The following is a 14,550-nucleotide window of genomic DNA, read 5'->3' on the forward strand; positions in this document are numbered from 1 at the left end:
CTTTCGGTCTCTGCTCCAAACTTTGCCTCCATATCCCCTCCTGTGAATATCTTTTTGTTCTCCCTTTTAAGGAGTGGAGCATCTGCACTTTGGTCATCCTTCTTTAGTTTCATGTGGTCTGTGGATTGTATCTTGGGTAATTCGAGCTTTTGGGCTAAAATCCATTTACATACCAAGTGTGTTTTTCTGTGATTGGGTTACCTCACTCAGGATGATATTTTCTAGTTCAATCCATTTGCCTATGAATTTCATGAAGTCCTTGTTTCTGATAGCTGAGTAGTACTCCACTGGGTAGATGTACCACATTTTTTTAATCCATTCCTCTGTTGAAGGGCATCTGGGTTCTTTCCAGCTTCTGGCTATTATAAATAACGCTGCTATGAACATAGTGGAGCACGTGTCTTTTTTATATGTTGGAACATCTTTTGGGTATATGCCCAAGAGAGGTATAGCTGGATCCTCAGGCAGTTCAGTGTCCAATTTTCTGAGGAAACTCCAGACTGATTTCCAGAATGGTTGTAGCAGTCTGCAATCCCACCAACAATGGAGGAGTGTTCCTCTTTCTCTACATCCTCGCCAGCATTTGCTGTCACCTGAGTTTTTGATCTTAGCCATTCTCACTGGTGTGAGGTGAAATCTCAGGGTTGTTTTGATTTGAATTTCCCTTATGACTAAAGATGTTGAACATTTCTTTAGGTGTTTCTCAGCCATTCAACATTCCTCAGCTGTGAATTCTTTGTTTAGTTCTGAACCCCATTTTTAATAGAACCCTATTAAACCCTATTTGTCTCCCTGCGGTCTAACTTCTTGAGTTCTTTGTATATTTTGGATATAAGCCCTCTGTCTGTTGTAGGATTGGTAAAGATCTTTTCCCAATCTGTTGGTTGCTGTTTTGTCTTAATGACAGTGTTCTTTGCCTTACAGTACCTTTACGATTTTATGAGGTCCCATTTGTTGATTCTTGATTTAGAGCATAAGCCATTAGTATTCTGGTCAGGAAATTTTCCCCAGGACACATGTATTTGAGGCTCTTGTCTACTTTTTCTTTTAGTAGTTTGAGTGTATCTGGTTTGATGTGGAGGTCCTTGATCCACTTGGACTTAAGTTTTGTACAGGGTGATAAGAATGGATCAATTTTCGTTCTTCTACATGCTGACCTCTAGTTGAACAAGCATCAACTGTTAAAAATGCTATTTTTTTTCTATTGGATGGTTTTAGCTCCTTTGTCAAAGATCAAGTGACCATAAGGTGTGTGGGTTCATTTCTGGGTCTTCAGTTCTATTCCATTGATCTAACTGCCGGTCTCTGTATAGACACCTTACAGTTTTTACCACTATTGCTCTGTAATACGGCTTGAGGTCAGGGATGGTGACTTCCCCAGAAGTCCTTTTATTGTTGAGGATAGTTTGTGATATCCTGGCTTTTTTGTTATTCCAAATGAATTTGCAAATTGTGCTTTCTAACTCTAAGAAGAATTGAGTTGGAATTTTGATGGGGATTGCATTGAATCTGTAGATTGCTTTTGGCAAAATGGCTATTTTTACTATATTAATCCTGTCAATCCATGAGCATGGGAGATCTTTCCATCTTCTGAGATCTTCAATTTCTTTTTTCAGAGATTTGAAGTTCTTGTTATACAGATCTTTCACTTGCTTGGTTAGTTACACCAAGGTGTTTTTACATTATTTGTTACTATTGTGAAGAGTGTCCTTTCCCTAATTTCTTTCTCTACCTGTTTGTCCTTTGAGTAGAGGAAGGCTACTGATTTGTTTGAGTTAAGTTTAGATCCAGCCACTTTGCTGAAGTTGTTTATCAGGCTTAGTAGTTCTCTGGTGGAACTTTTGGGGTCACTTAAGTATACTCTCATATCATCCACAAATAATGGTATTTTGACTTCTTATTTTCCAATTTGTATTCATTTGACCTCCTTTCATTGTCTGATGGCTCTGGCTAGGACTTTGAGTACTATACTGAATAAGTAGGGAGAGAGTGGGCAGCCTTGTTTGGTCCCTGATTTTAGTGGGATTGCTTCAAGTTTTTCTCCATTTAGTTTAATGTTAGCTATTGGTTTCCTATATATTGCTTTTGCTATGTTTAGATATGGGCCTTGAATTCCTGATCTTACCAGGACTTTTATCATGAAGGGGTTTGAATTTTGTCAAATGCTTTCTCAGCATCTAATGAAATGTTCACATTTTCTAAGTGTTCAATATGCCATTCTTATTAAATGCCTATGTTTCCTGGTCAGATAGATAATTGTGTCTTTTGTGTTAATTCCAGAACTTTGCTTGCATATTATTGGTCATAAGGGGTGTACATCAAAAAAGGAGATTAGTATGATTTCCAACCCAGGAATTTCTAAGACCCATGGACATTTGGGCAGGCAGAAATAACCAGTGTTTTTATAAGGTTCCAAAACTATAAGATACAATACTGCAGTACTCAAGACAAGGGTCATTATGAGAAATTCACAAGAAAACATATTTCTTATGCATGTGAACAATGGAAAACATAAAACTAATCAAGGTTAAACTTAGTTTATCTTTCACAAGAAATGTAAAGAACAGGAAATTTAGAGGTGATGGCAAAGACTATTGAAAAATAACTACATGAAACTAAGAATGAGAGAACAAGAAAAACTTCTCTAATAGAGACAGTTTCCATCTGCTTCTAGCTGGTTTGAGAATTCTGCTGTTGTCATTCATCTTTTTCTTGGTGCAGTGAGTTGACTGCAATTGTCATAGGCAATTTCAGCCCAGAACACAATGCTGTAAGTCCCATCTGGAGAGACTGGACACCACAACTGGCACAAACCAGCAGGATCCTTGGGAAATATGAGCTTGCTCCATGGGGCTTCGCAGATTCACTTTAACTTCCTAACAAAGGCCATTCCTTTAGGGCACTCCTTAGTTTTCAGCCTTGTTTGTGTCCCCTTAAAGCTTTGGTTTGAAAAGCTGATTTTCAGAATGTGATTTGGCAGGACAAATAGAGCTCCTGTCGGGAGAGCACATATACCCCACTGAGAAGGTGATGAACAAGGATAAGAAGAAGGATTCCAGCAGCCGTTTCAGAAGTAGAAAAAAAAGAGCCATGAACATATCCACTGCATAAGTGCCTCCAACTGATTTTTGCATAACTTAGGTTCAGTCAGCTCTTAGTATATGGTAGCCTCATGGTCCTTGTTTTATTCTCACCTTGCACTACATTTTAGGGGAATCATAATGTGTCTCACAAATTTCCCTGGCTTCATTTTTTCCCTTGATATTTATTAACCTAGGGTGGAGGGATAGCTCAAATAGTACACCCAAACTCATACAAGCATAAGGACCTAAATTAGAAGCCGGATATGGTGGTATGCACCTGTAATATCAGTCCTGAGCAGTAGACAGAGGGTGATCCCTGTATATCACAAGATAGGAAATTTCACAGACCCAGTGACCACAGGTCCTTCTGAGAAATTAGAATGGCTGCTACGAAATAATTCCCAAGGTTGGACTCTGGCCTCCACACACAAATACACATCCACCCATGCACTTTCATATATACACATGAACACACCACACCACAGGACACCACTCACATACATACACACACACACATACACACACACAGAGAGAGAGAGAGAGAGAGAGAGAGAGAGAGAGAGAGAGAGAGAGAGAGAGAATCAAGTCTTATTAATCCATTTGCTATGTGTTCAAATGGAAAATACATCACATTTTCTAAGTGTTCATATGCCGTTCTTTATTTAGTGGCTATGTTTCCTGGTCAGATAGATAATTATGTCTTTTGTATTAATTCCAGAACTTTGCTTGCATATTGTTCGTCATAATGGTATATATCACAAAAGGAGATTAGTATGATTTCCAACACAGGAATTTCTTTTTTTTTTTATTAACTTGAGTATTTCATATATACATTTCGAGTGTTGTTCCCTTTCCCGGTTTCCGGGCAAACATCCCCCTCCCCCTCCCCTTCCTTATGTGTGTTCCCCTCCACACCCTCCCCCCATTGCCGCCCTCCCCCCAACAGTCTAGTTCACTGGGGGTTCAGTCTTAGCACGACCAAGGGCTTCCCCTTCCACTGGTGCTCTTACTAGGATATTCATTGTTACCTATGAGGTCAGAGTCCAGGGTCAGTCCATGTATAGTCTTTAGGTAGTGGCTTAGTCCCTGGAAGCTCTGGTTGCTTGGCATTGTTGTACTTTTGGGGTCTCCAGCCCCTTCAAGCTCTTCCAGTTCTTTCTCTGATTCCTTCAACGGGGGTCCTATTCTCAGTTCAGTGGTTTGCTGCTGGCATTCGCCTCTGTATTTGCTGTATTCTGGCTGTGTCTCTCAGGAGCGATCTACATCCGGCTCCTGTCGGTCTGCACTTCTTTGCTTCATCCATCTTGTCTAATTGGGTGGGTGTATATGTATGGGCCACATGTGGGGCAGGCTCTGAATGGGTGTTCCTTCAGTCTCTGTTTTAATCTTTGCCTCTCTATTCCCTGCCAAGGGTATTCTTGTTCCCCTTTTAGAGAAGGAGTGAAGCATTCACATTTTGATCATCCGTCTTGAGTTTCCTTTGTTTTAGGCATCTAGGGTAATTCAAGCATTTGGGCTAATAGCCACTTATCAATGAGTGCATACCATGTATGTCTTTCTGTGATTGGGTTACCTCACTCAGGATATTTTCCAGTTCCAACCATTTGCCTACAAATTTCATAAAGTCATTGTTTTTGATAGCTGAGTAATTTTCCATTGTGTAGATGTACCACATTTTCTGTATCCATTCCTCTGTTGAAGGGCATCTGGGTTCTTTCCAGCTTCGGGCTATTATAAATAAGGCTGCGATGAACATAGTGGAGCATGTGTCTTTTTTACATGTTGGGGCATCTTTTGAGTATATGCCCAAGAGAGGTATAGCTGGATCCTCAGGCAGTTCAATGTCCAATTTTCTGAGGAACCTCCAGACTGATTTCCAGAATGGTTGTACCAGTCTGCAACCCCACCAACAATGGAGGAGTGTTCCTCTTTCTCCGCATCCTCGCCAGCATTTGCTGTCACCTGAGTTTTTGATCTTAGCCATTCTCACTGGCATGAGGTGAAATCTCAGGGTTGTTTTGATTTGCATTTACCTTATGACTAAAGATGTTGAACATTTCTTTAGGTGTTTCTCAGCCATTCGGCATTCCTCAGCTGTGAATTCTTTGTTTAGCTCTGAGCTCCATTTTTTAAGAGGGTTATTTGTCTCCCTGTGGTCTAACTTCTTGAGTTCTTTGTATATTTTGCATATAAGCCCTCTGTCTGTTGTAGGATTGGTAAAGATCTTTTCCCAATCTGTTGGTTGCCGTTTTGTCCTAGCAACAGTGTCCTTTGCCTTACAGAAGCTTTGCAGTTTTATGAGATCCCATTTGTCGATTCCTGATCTTAGAGCATAAGCCATTGGTGTTTTGTTCAGGAAATTTTTTCCAGTGCCCCTGTGTTCCAGATGCTTCCCTAGTTTTTCTTCTATTAGATTGAGTGTGTCTGGTTTGATGTGGAGGTCCTTGATCCACTTGGACTTAAGCTTTGTACAGGGTGATAAGCATGGATCGATCTGCATTCTTCTACATGTTGACCTCCAGTTGAACCAGCACCATTTGCTGAAAATGCTATCTTTTTTCCATTGGATGGTTTTGGCTCCTTTGTCAAAAATCAAGTGACCATAGGTGTGTGGGTTCATTTCTGGGTCTTCAATTCTGTTCCATTGGTCTATCTGTCTGTCTCTGTACCAATACCATGCAGTTTTTATCACTATTGCTCTGTAATACTGCTTGAGTTCAGGGATAGTGATTCCCCCTGAAGTCCTTTTATTGTTGAGGATAGTTTTAGCTATCCTGGGTTTTTTGTTATTCCAGATGAATTTGCAAATTGTTCTGTCTAACTCTTTGAAGAAATGGATTGTTATTTTGATGGGGATTGCATTGAATCTGTAGATCGCTTTTGGTAAAATGGCCATTTTTACTATATGAATCCTGCCAATCCATGAGCATGGGAGATCTTTCCATCTTCTGAGGTCTTCTTCAATTTCTTTCTTCAGTGTCTTGAAGTTCTTATTGTACAAATCTTTTACTTGCTTGGTTAAAGTCACACCGAGGTACTTTATATTATTTGGGTCTATTATGAAGGGTGTCGTTTCCCTAATTTCTTTCTCGGCTTGTTTCTCTTTTGTGTAGAGGAAGGCTATTGATTTGAGTTAATTTTATACCCAGCCACTTTGCTGAAGTTGTTTATCAGCTTTAGTAGTTCTCTGGTGGAACTTTTGGGATCACTTAAATATACTATCATATCATCTGCAAATAGTGATATTTTGACTTCTTCTTTTCTGATCTGTATCCCGTTGACCTCCTTTTATTGTCTGATTGCTCTGGCTAGAACTTCAAGAACTATATTGAATAAGTAGGGAGAGAGTGGGCAGCCTTGTCTAGTCCCTGATTTTAGTGGGATTGCTTCAAGTTTCTCTCCATTTAGTTTAATGTTAGCAACTGGTTTGCTGTATATGGCTTTTACTACGTTTAGGTATGGGCCTTGAATTCCTATTCTTTCCAGGACTTTTATCATGAAGGGGTGTTGAATTTTGTCAAATGCTTTCTCAGCATCTAATGAAATAATCATGTGGTTCTGTTCTTTCAGTTTGTTTATATAATGGATCACGTTGATGGTTTTCCGTGTATTAAACCATCCCTGCATGCCTGGGATGAAGCCTACTTGATCATGGTGGATGATTGTTTTGATGTGCTCTTGGATTCGGTTTGCCAGAATTTTGTTGAGTATTTTTGCGTCGATATTCATAAGGGAAATTGGTCTGAAGTTCTCTTTCTTTGTTGGGTCTTTGTGTGGTTTAGGTATAAGAGTAATTGTGGCTTCATAGAAGGAATTTGGTAGTGCTCCATCTGTTTCAATTTTGTGGAATAGTTTGGATAGTATTGGTATGAGGTCTTCTATGAAGGTCTGATAGAATTCTGCACTAAACCCGTCTGGACCTGGGCTCTTTTTGGTTGGGAGACCTTTAATGACTGCTTCTATTTCCTTAGGAGTTATGGGGTTGTTTAACTGGTTTATCTGTTCCTGATTTAACTTCGGTACCTCGTATCTGTCTAGGAAATTGTCCATTTCCTGCAGATTTTCAAGTTTTGTTGAGTATAGGTTTTTATAGTAAGATCTGATGATTTTTTGAATTTCCTCTGAATCTGTAGTTATGTCTCCCTTTTCATTTCTGATTTTGTTAATTTGGACACACGCTCTGTGTCCTCTCATTAGTCTGGCTAAGGGTTTATCTATCATGTTGATTTTTTCAAAGAACCAACTTTTGGTTCTGTTGATTCTTCTATGGTCCTTTTTGTTTCTACTTGGTTGATTTCAGCTCTGAGTTTGATTATTTCCTGCCTTCTACTCCTCCTGGGTGTATTTGCTTCTTTTTGTTCTAGAGCTTTTAGGTGTGCTGTCAAGCTGCTGACATATGCTCTTTCCTGTTTCTTTCTACAGGCACTCAGCGCTATGAATTTTCCTCTTAGCACAGCTTTCATTGTGTCCCATAAGTTTGGGTATGTTGTACCTTCATTTTCATTAAATTCTAAAAAGTCTTTAATTTCTTTCTTTATTTCTTCCTTGACCAGGTTATCATTGAGTAGAGCATTGTTCAATTTCCACGTATATGTGGGCATTCTTCCCTTATTGTTATTGAAGACCAGTTTTAGGCCGTGGTGGTCCGATAGCACGCATGGGATTATTTCTATCTTTCTGTACCTGTTGAGGCCCGTTTTTTGACCAATTATATGGTCAATTTTGGAGAAAGTACCATGAGGAGCTGAGAAGAAGGTATACCCTTTTGCTTTAGGATAGAATGTTCTATAAATATCTGTTAAGTCCATTTGGCTCATGACTTCTCTTAGTCTGTCTACGCCTCTGTTTAATTTCTGTTTCCATGATCTGTCCATTGATGAGAGTGGGGTGTTGAAATCTCCCACTATTATTGTGTGAGGTGCAATGTGTGTTTTGAGCTTTAGTAAGGTTTCTTTTACGTATGTAGGTGCCCTTGTAATTGGGGCATAGATATTTAGGATTGAGAGTTCATCTTGGTGGATTTTTCCTTTGATGAATATGAAGTGTCCTTCCTTATCTTTTTTGATGACTTTTAGTTGAAAATTGATTTTATTTGATATTAGAATGGCTACTCCAGCTTGCTTCTTCCCACCATTTGCTTGGAAAGTTGTTTTCCAGCCTTTCACTCTGAGGTAGTGTCTGTCTTTGTCTCTGAGGTGTGTTTCCTGTAGGCAGCAGAATGCAGGGTCCTCGTTGTGTATCCAGTTTGTTAATCTATTTCTTTTTATTGGGGAGTTGAGGCCATTGATGTTGAGAGATATTAAGGAATAGTGATTATTGCTTCCTGTTATATTCATATTTGGATGTGAGGTTATGTTTGTGTGCTTTTCTTCTCATTGTTTTATTGCCAAGACGATTAGTTTCTTGCTTCTTCTAGGGTAAAGCTTGCCTCCTTATGTTGGGCTTTACCATTTATTATCCTTTGTAGTGCTGGATTTGTAGAAAGATATTGTGTAAAGTTGGTTTTGTCATGGAATATCTTGGTTTCTCCATCTATGTTAATTGAGAGTTTTGCAGGGTACAGTAACCTGGGCTGGCATTTGTGTTCTCTTACGGTCTGTATGACATCAGTCCAGGATCTTCTGGCCTTCATAGTTTCTGGGGAAAAGTCTGGTGTGATTCTGATAGGTCTGCCTTTATATGTTACTTGACCTTTTTCCCTTACTGCTTTTAATATTCTCTCTTTATTTCGTGTGTTTGGTGTTTTGACTATCATATGACGAGAGGTGTTTCTTTTCTGGTCCAATCTATTTGGAGTTCTGTAGGCTTCTTGTATGCCTATGGGTATCTCTTTTTTTAGGTTAGGGAAGTTTTCTTCTATGATTTGGTTGAAGATATCCTTTGAGCTGGGAGTCTTCACTCTCTTCTATACCTATTATCCTTAGGTTTGATCTTCTCATTGAGTCCTGGATTTCCTGTAATGTTTGGACCAGTAGCTTTTTCTGCTTTTCATTATCTTTGACAGTTGAGTCAATGATTTCTATGGAACCTTCTGCTCCTGAGATTCTCTCTTCCATCTCTTGTATTCTGTTGGTGAAGCTTGTATCTACAGCTCCTTGTCTCTTCTTTTGGTTTTCTATATCCAGGGTTGTTTCCATGTGTTCTTTCTTGATTGCTTCTATTTCCATTTTTAATTCCTTCAACTGTTTGATTGTGTTTTCCTGGAATTCTTTCAGGGATTTTTGTGACTCCTCTCTATGGGCTTCTACTTGTTTATTTATGTTTTCCTGGAATTCTTTCAGGGATTTTTGTGATTCCTCTCTGTAGGCTTCTACTTGTTCTCTAAGGGAGTTCTTCACGTCTTTCTTGAAGTCCTCCAGCATCATGATCAAATATGATTTTGAAACTTGATCTTGCTTTTCTGGTGTGTTTGGATATTCCATGTTAGTTTTGGTGGGAGAATTGGGCTCCGATGGTGCCATGTAGTCTTGGTTTCTGTTGCTTGGGTTCCTGTGCTTGCCTCTCGCCATCAGATTATCTCTAGTGTTACTTTGTTCTGCTATTTCTGACAGTGGCTAGACTGTCCTATAAGCCTGTGTTTCAGGAGTGCTGTAGACCTGTTTTCCTGTTTTCTTTCAGCCTGTTATGGGGACAGAGTGTTCTGTTTTCGGGCTTGTAGTTTTTCCTCTCTACAGGTCTTCAGCTGTTCCTGTGGGCCTGTTTCTTGAGTTCACCAGGCAGATCACTTGCAGCAGTAAAGTTGGTCTTACCTGTGGTTCCAAGGCTCAAGTTTGCTCACGGTGTGCTGCCCATGAGCTCTCTGCGGCGGCAGCAACCAGGAAGATCTGCACCGCCGTTTCAGGGTGCTTCAGTGCACCAGGGTTCCAGATGGAGTTTGGTGTTTTCCTCTGTGGTTCCAAGGCTCAAGTTTGCTCACGGGGTGCTGCCCACGAGCTCTCTGCGGCGGCAGCAACCAACACAGGAATTTCTAAGGCTCATGAACACTTGGGCTAGCAGGTTTCAGAATGTGGTATTATCTGATCTATTATATAATGCTTCTTTTGCTGGATTCTGATGTAAGACTGAAATTGCCAAAATTGTAGGACCAAACATCCAGAGCCTCTCCTCTTGCATCAGGAATGATAACACTGAGCTCAGTTACCTTCAGACAAAATATATAAAAAAAAATGAACATAGTATGTAATGCACTAAGTAAAAAACATACAGACTGAAATCTGAAAAAGAAATTATCTTTGCAAACCCAACCAGGCTTACCCCCAAGAAAAACAAGCTGCTTTCCAACAGTATCTCCATACACCAAGGGAACCAAGTGCCTTTGGAAATCACAGCAGCAGCCTGTAGAAATCTAGAAATCCTAGAGGAAATGACCATTTAGCCAACCTACTAACTTTACCCCTAAACTCAGCAAAAGTGAAGCAAGCATGTGGCCAGGAAGAATGATGAGCCTAATACATCAGGCTTCCTCTCTGGCATTCCTCCCAAACAGGACTAGTTCTGATTAGAGTTAAACCAACACCATTCTAAATCAAAATAAAATATGAATGCATGTGCTTGCTTATATCAAAGAAAGCAGATTCCCGATGACCGAGCTCTGGCTACCGCTCACTTTCTTTACATGACTTTAATTAGTAGACCATTTGAGAACTGACATACTTTCCTTGACTATGATGGACTTATTTTTAGTGTTCTCAGACAATCATACTCTTAGAAAAAGTTGATGGGAGGTAGTTAGTCAAGGAATAAAGAGACATTTTGGAATCAACATGAAGTAATTCTGTAGGCATTGCAGTGAGATGAAGACTCTGGACAAGATAAATCTGAAAGGTCTGTTCTATTCTTAAAGACAGCTTCTCACTCCTTGCACTACCCAGCTAGATTCCTTGCACAAAAGTTTCCAAGTCTGCCCTTTCCAGGGACTTTCAGATGGTGAGATATCCATCTCCACTCGCTCCAGTTTTGACTAGATATTTTCAGCCTACAAAATTAATACTGAAACAGTGCCTGGACAGCAGAAGGGGAAACATTTCCTCATAATTTTCCATACAACCAGTCTGCTACATCCATAACTGGGTGTTTTCATGTGCAAATCAGGAAGCTAACTTGATATATGATCCTTTTTTTAATCTTTATTAACTTGAGTATTTCTTATTTATATTTCGATTGTTATTCCCCTTCCCAGTTTCCAGGCCAACATCCCTTGATATATGATCTTAATTGGGCCTTTTTAGTATAGAATATCACCTGTGAACATCATTCATTCACCTAATACATTAGGTCAAATAATATAAATGAATTAATTGGTACATTAAAATGTATATATTTATGGGTATCCAAACAGGCATGCTTTAAGTGGAAGACTAACTATACAGTTGTCCATGATTTCTCCAGATGATTTCACTTGAATTCAGTTTATCATTGTATACCTAAATACTGACAATTCTAAAGGAAAGGAAAGATGGTTTCTTACATATTGGAACAGACATCTCACTTGCTCAGACTTGATGAATTCAGATGAAAACTTTAATCCTGGACAGATTAAAGAAAAAAAAAGTAGCTCAGATAGGTGAGAGGAACTTAGAAGTGTGTTTGTTTGAGGGTAGGGGGTAACAGGGTAGGCCTTTACATGTCTTTCATGAATTTTGGATTAGAAATTATGTGTTATAAATTAATGCTTCATCTTTATATCTTTTTATTGGATATTTTATGTATATACATTTCAAATGTAATTCCCTTTCCCACTTTCCCCTCCAGAAGCCCCCTATCTTATCCCCCTCCCCATGCTTCTGTGAGGGTGCTCCCCCACCTACCTTCCCACTCCCTCCTGCCTCATCATCCTTCACAGGACCAAGGGCCTCTCCTCCCAGTGATCCCCAACCCAACAAGGTCATCATCTGCTACATTTGTGGCTTGAGCCATAGGTCACTCCATGTGTATTTTTTGGTTGGTAGTTTAGTCCCTGGGAGCTCTGGGGTTCTGGTTCGTTGATATGGTTTTTCCTATGAGGTTGTAAACCCATTCAGCTCCTTCAGTCCTTTCTCTAACTCATCCATTGGGGACCTTATTCTTGGTCTAATGGTTGGCTGCAAGTACCTGCCTCTGTATTTGCCAGGTTCTGACAGAGTCTCTCAGGAGACAGCTCTATCAGGCTCCTGTCAGCATATACTTCTTGGCATCCACAAAGGAGTCTGGGTTCGGTGACTCTGTGTGGGATGAATCCCCAGGTATGGTAGTCTCTGAATGGCCTTTCCCTTCAGGCTCTGTTCCACACTTTGTCTCCCTATTTCCTCCTGTGAGTATTTAATTTCCCTTTCTGAGCAAGGACTGAAGCATTCACATTTTGGTCTTCTTTCTTCTTCAGCTTCATGCGGTCTGAAAACTATATCTTGGGTATTCGGAGCTTTTGGACTAATAACCTCTTATCAGTGAGTGGATATCATGTGTGTTCTTTTGCGATTGGGTTACCTTACTGAGGACAATATTTTCTAGTTCCATATATTTGTCTAAGAATTTCATGAAGTCATTGTTTTTAATAGCTGGGTAGTAGTCCATTGTGTAAATGTAGCAATTTTCTGTATCTATTCCTCTGTTGAAGGGCATCTGGGTTCTTTCCAGTGTCTCACTACAATAAACAAGGATGCTATGAACATAATGAAGCATGTGTTCTTGTTATATGTTGGAACATCTTTTGGGTATACACCCAGGAGTGGTATAGCTGGGTCCTCAGATAGTGCAATGCCAATTTTCTGAGGAACCACCAGAATGATTTCCAGAGTGGTTATACCAACATGCGACCCCACCAACAGTGAGTGAATGTTCCTATGTCTCCACATTCTCACCAGCATCTGCTGTCACCTGAGTTTTTGAACTTAACCATTCTGACTGGTGTGAGGTGGAATCTCGGGTTTCTTTTGCTTTGCATATCCCTGATGACTAAGAACGTTGAACATTTCTTTAGGTGCTTCTTGGATATTCGATATTACGCTGTTGAGAATTCTTTGTTTAGCTCTATACCCCATTTTTAATAGGATTATTTGGTTCTCTGGAGTCTAACTTTTTGAGTTCTTTGTACGTATTAGATATTAGCCCTCTATCAGATATAGTATTAGTAAAGATCTTTACCCAGTCTGTTGGTTGCTGTTTTGTCCTAATGACAGTGTCCTTTGGCTAACAGAAGCTTTGAAGTTTTATGAAATTGCATTTGTCTATTGTAGATCTTAGAGCTTAGGCCATTGGTGTTCTGTTCAGGAAATTTTCCCCATTTCCCACATGTTCAAGGCTCTTCCATATTTTTTCTCCTTTAGTTTCAGTGTATCTGGTTTTATGTGGAGATTCTTCATCTACTTGGATTTGAGCTTTGCACGAGGCCATAAGTATGAATCGATTTGCATTCTTCTACATGCTGGCTTCCAGTTGAAGCACCATTTGTTGAAAATGCTATCTTTTTTCCACTGGATGGTTTTAGCTCCTTTGCCAAAGATCAAGGGACCATAGGTGTGTGGGTTCATTTCTGAGTCTTCAATTCTATTCCATTGATCAACCTGCCTGTCTCTGTACCAATTACCTTACAGTTTTTACCACTTTTGCTCTGTAATACAGCTGGAGGTTAGGGATGTTGATTCTCCAAGTTCTTTTACTGTTGAGAGTAGTTTTCACTATCCTCGATGTTTTGTCATTCTAAAAGAATTTGCAAATTGTTCTTTCTCATTCTGTAAAGAATTGACTTGGAAATTTGATGGGGATTACATTGAATCTGTAGATTGCTTTTGGCAATATGGCAATTTTTACTCTATTAATCCTGCAAATACATGAGCATGAAAGATCTTTCCAACTTCTAAGATCTTCTTCAATTTCTTTTTTCAGAGACTTGAAGTTCTTGGCCTACAGTTCTTTCACTTACTTGGTTAGAGTCATATCAAGGTATTCTATAATATTTGTGACTATTGTAAAGGGTGTCCTTTCTCTAATTTCTTTCTCAGCCTGTTTATCCTTCGAGTAGAGGAAGGCTACTGATTTGATTGAGTTAATTTTATATCCAACCACTTTGCTGAAGTTGTTTATCAGGCTTAGTAGTTCTCTGGTGGAAATTTTGGGGTCATTTGAGTATACTATCATATCATCTGCAAATAATGGTATTTTGACTTCTCTCTTTCCAATTTGTATCCCTTTGACTTCGTTTTGTTGTCTAATTGCTCTGACTAGTGTCTTCAAGTACTATATTGCATAGGTAGGGAGAAACTTGGCAACCTTGTCTAGTTCCTGATTTTAATGGGATTGCTTCAAGTTTCTCTCCATTTAGTTTGATGTTGGCTACTGGTTTGCTGTATATTGCTTTTACTATGTTTAGGTATGGCCCTTGACTTCCTGATCTTTCCAGGACTTTTACTATGAAGAGGTGTTGAATTTTGTTAAATGCTTTCTCAGCATCTAATGAGATAATCACGTGGTTTTTTCCCTTTGAGTTTGTTTA

General features: G+C 39.5%; 1 protein-coding gene across 1 annotated transcript in view; it reads left to right on the forward strand.

The window, feature by feature from the left end:
- Positions 1 to 14,550, forward strand: part of Cpq (carboxypeptidase Q) — a 570,217-nt gene that overhangs the window by 505,958 nt on the left and 49,709 nt on the right. The gene's annotated exons all lie outside the window — the stretch shown is intronic.

This window comes from Rattus norvegicus, chromosome 7 (genome assembly GCF_036323735.1).
Source record: "Rattus norvegicus strain BN/NHsdMcwi chromosome 7, GRCr8, whole genome shotgun sequence".
Classification (NCBI taxonomy): Eukaryota; Metazoa; Chordata; class Mammalia; order Rodentia; family Muridae; genus Rattus; species Rattus norvegicus.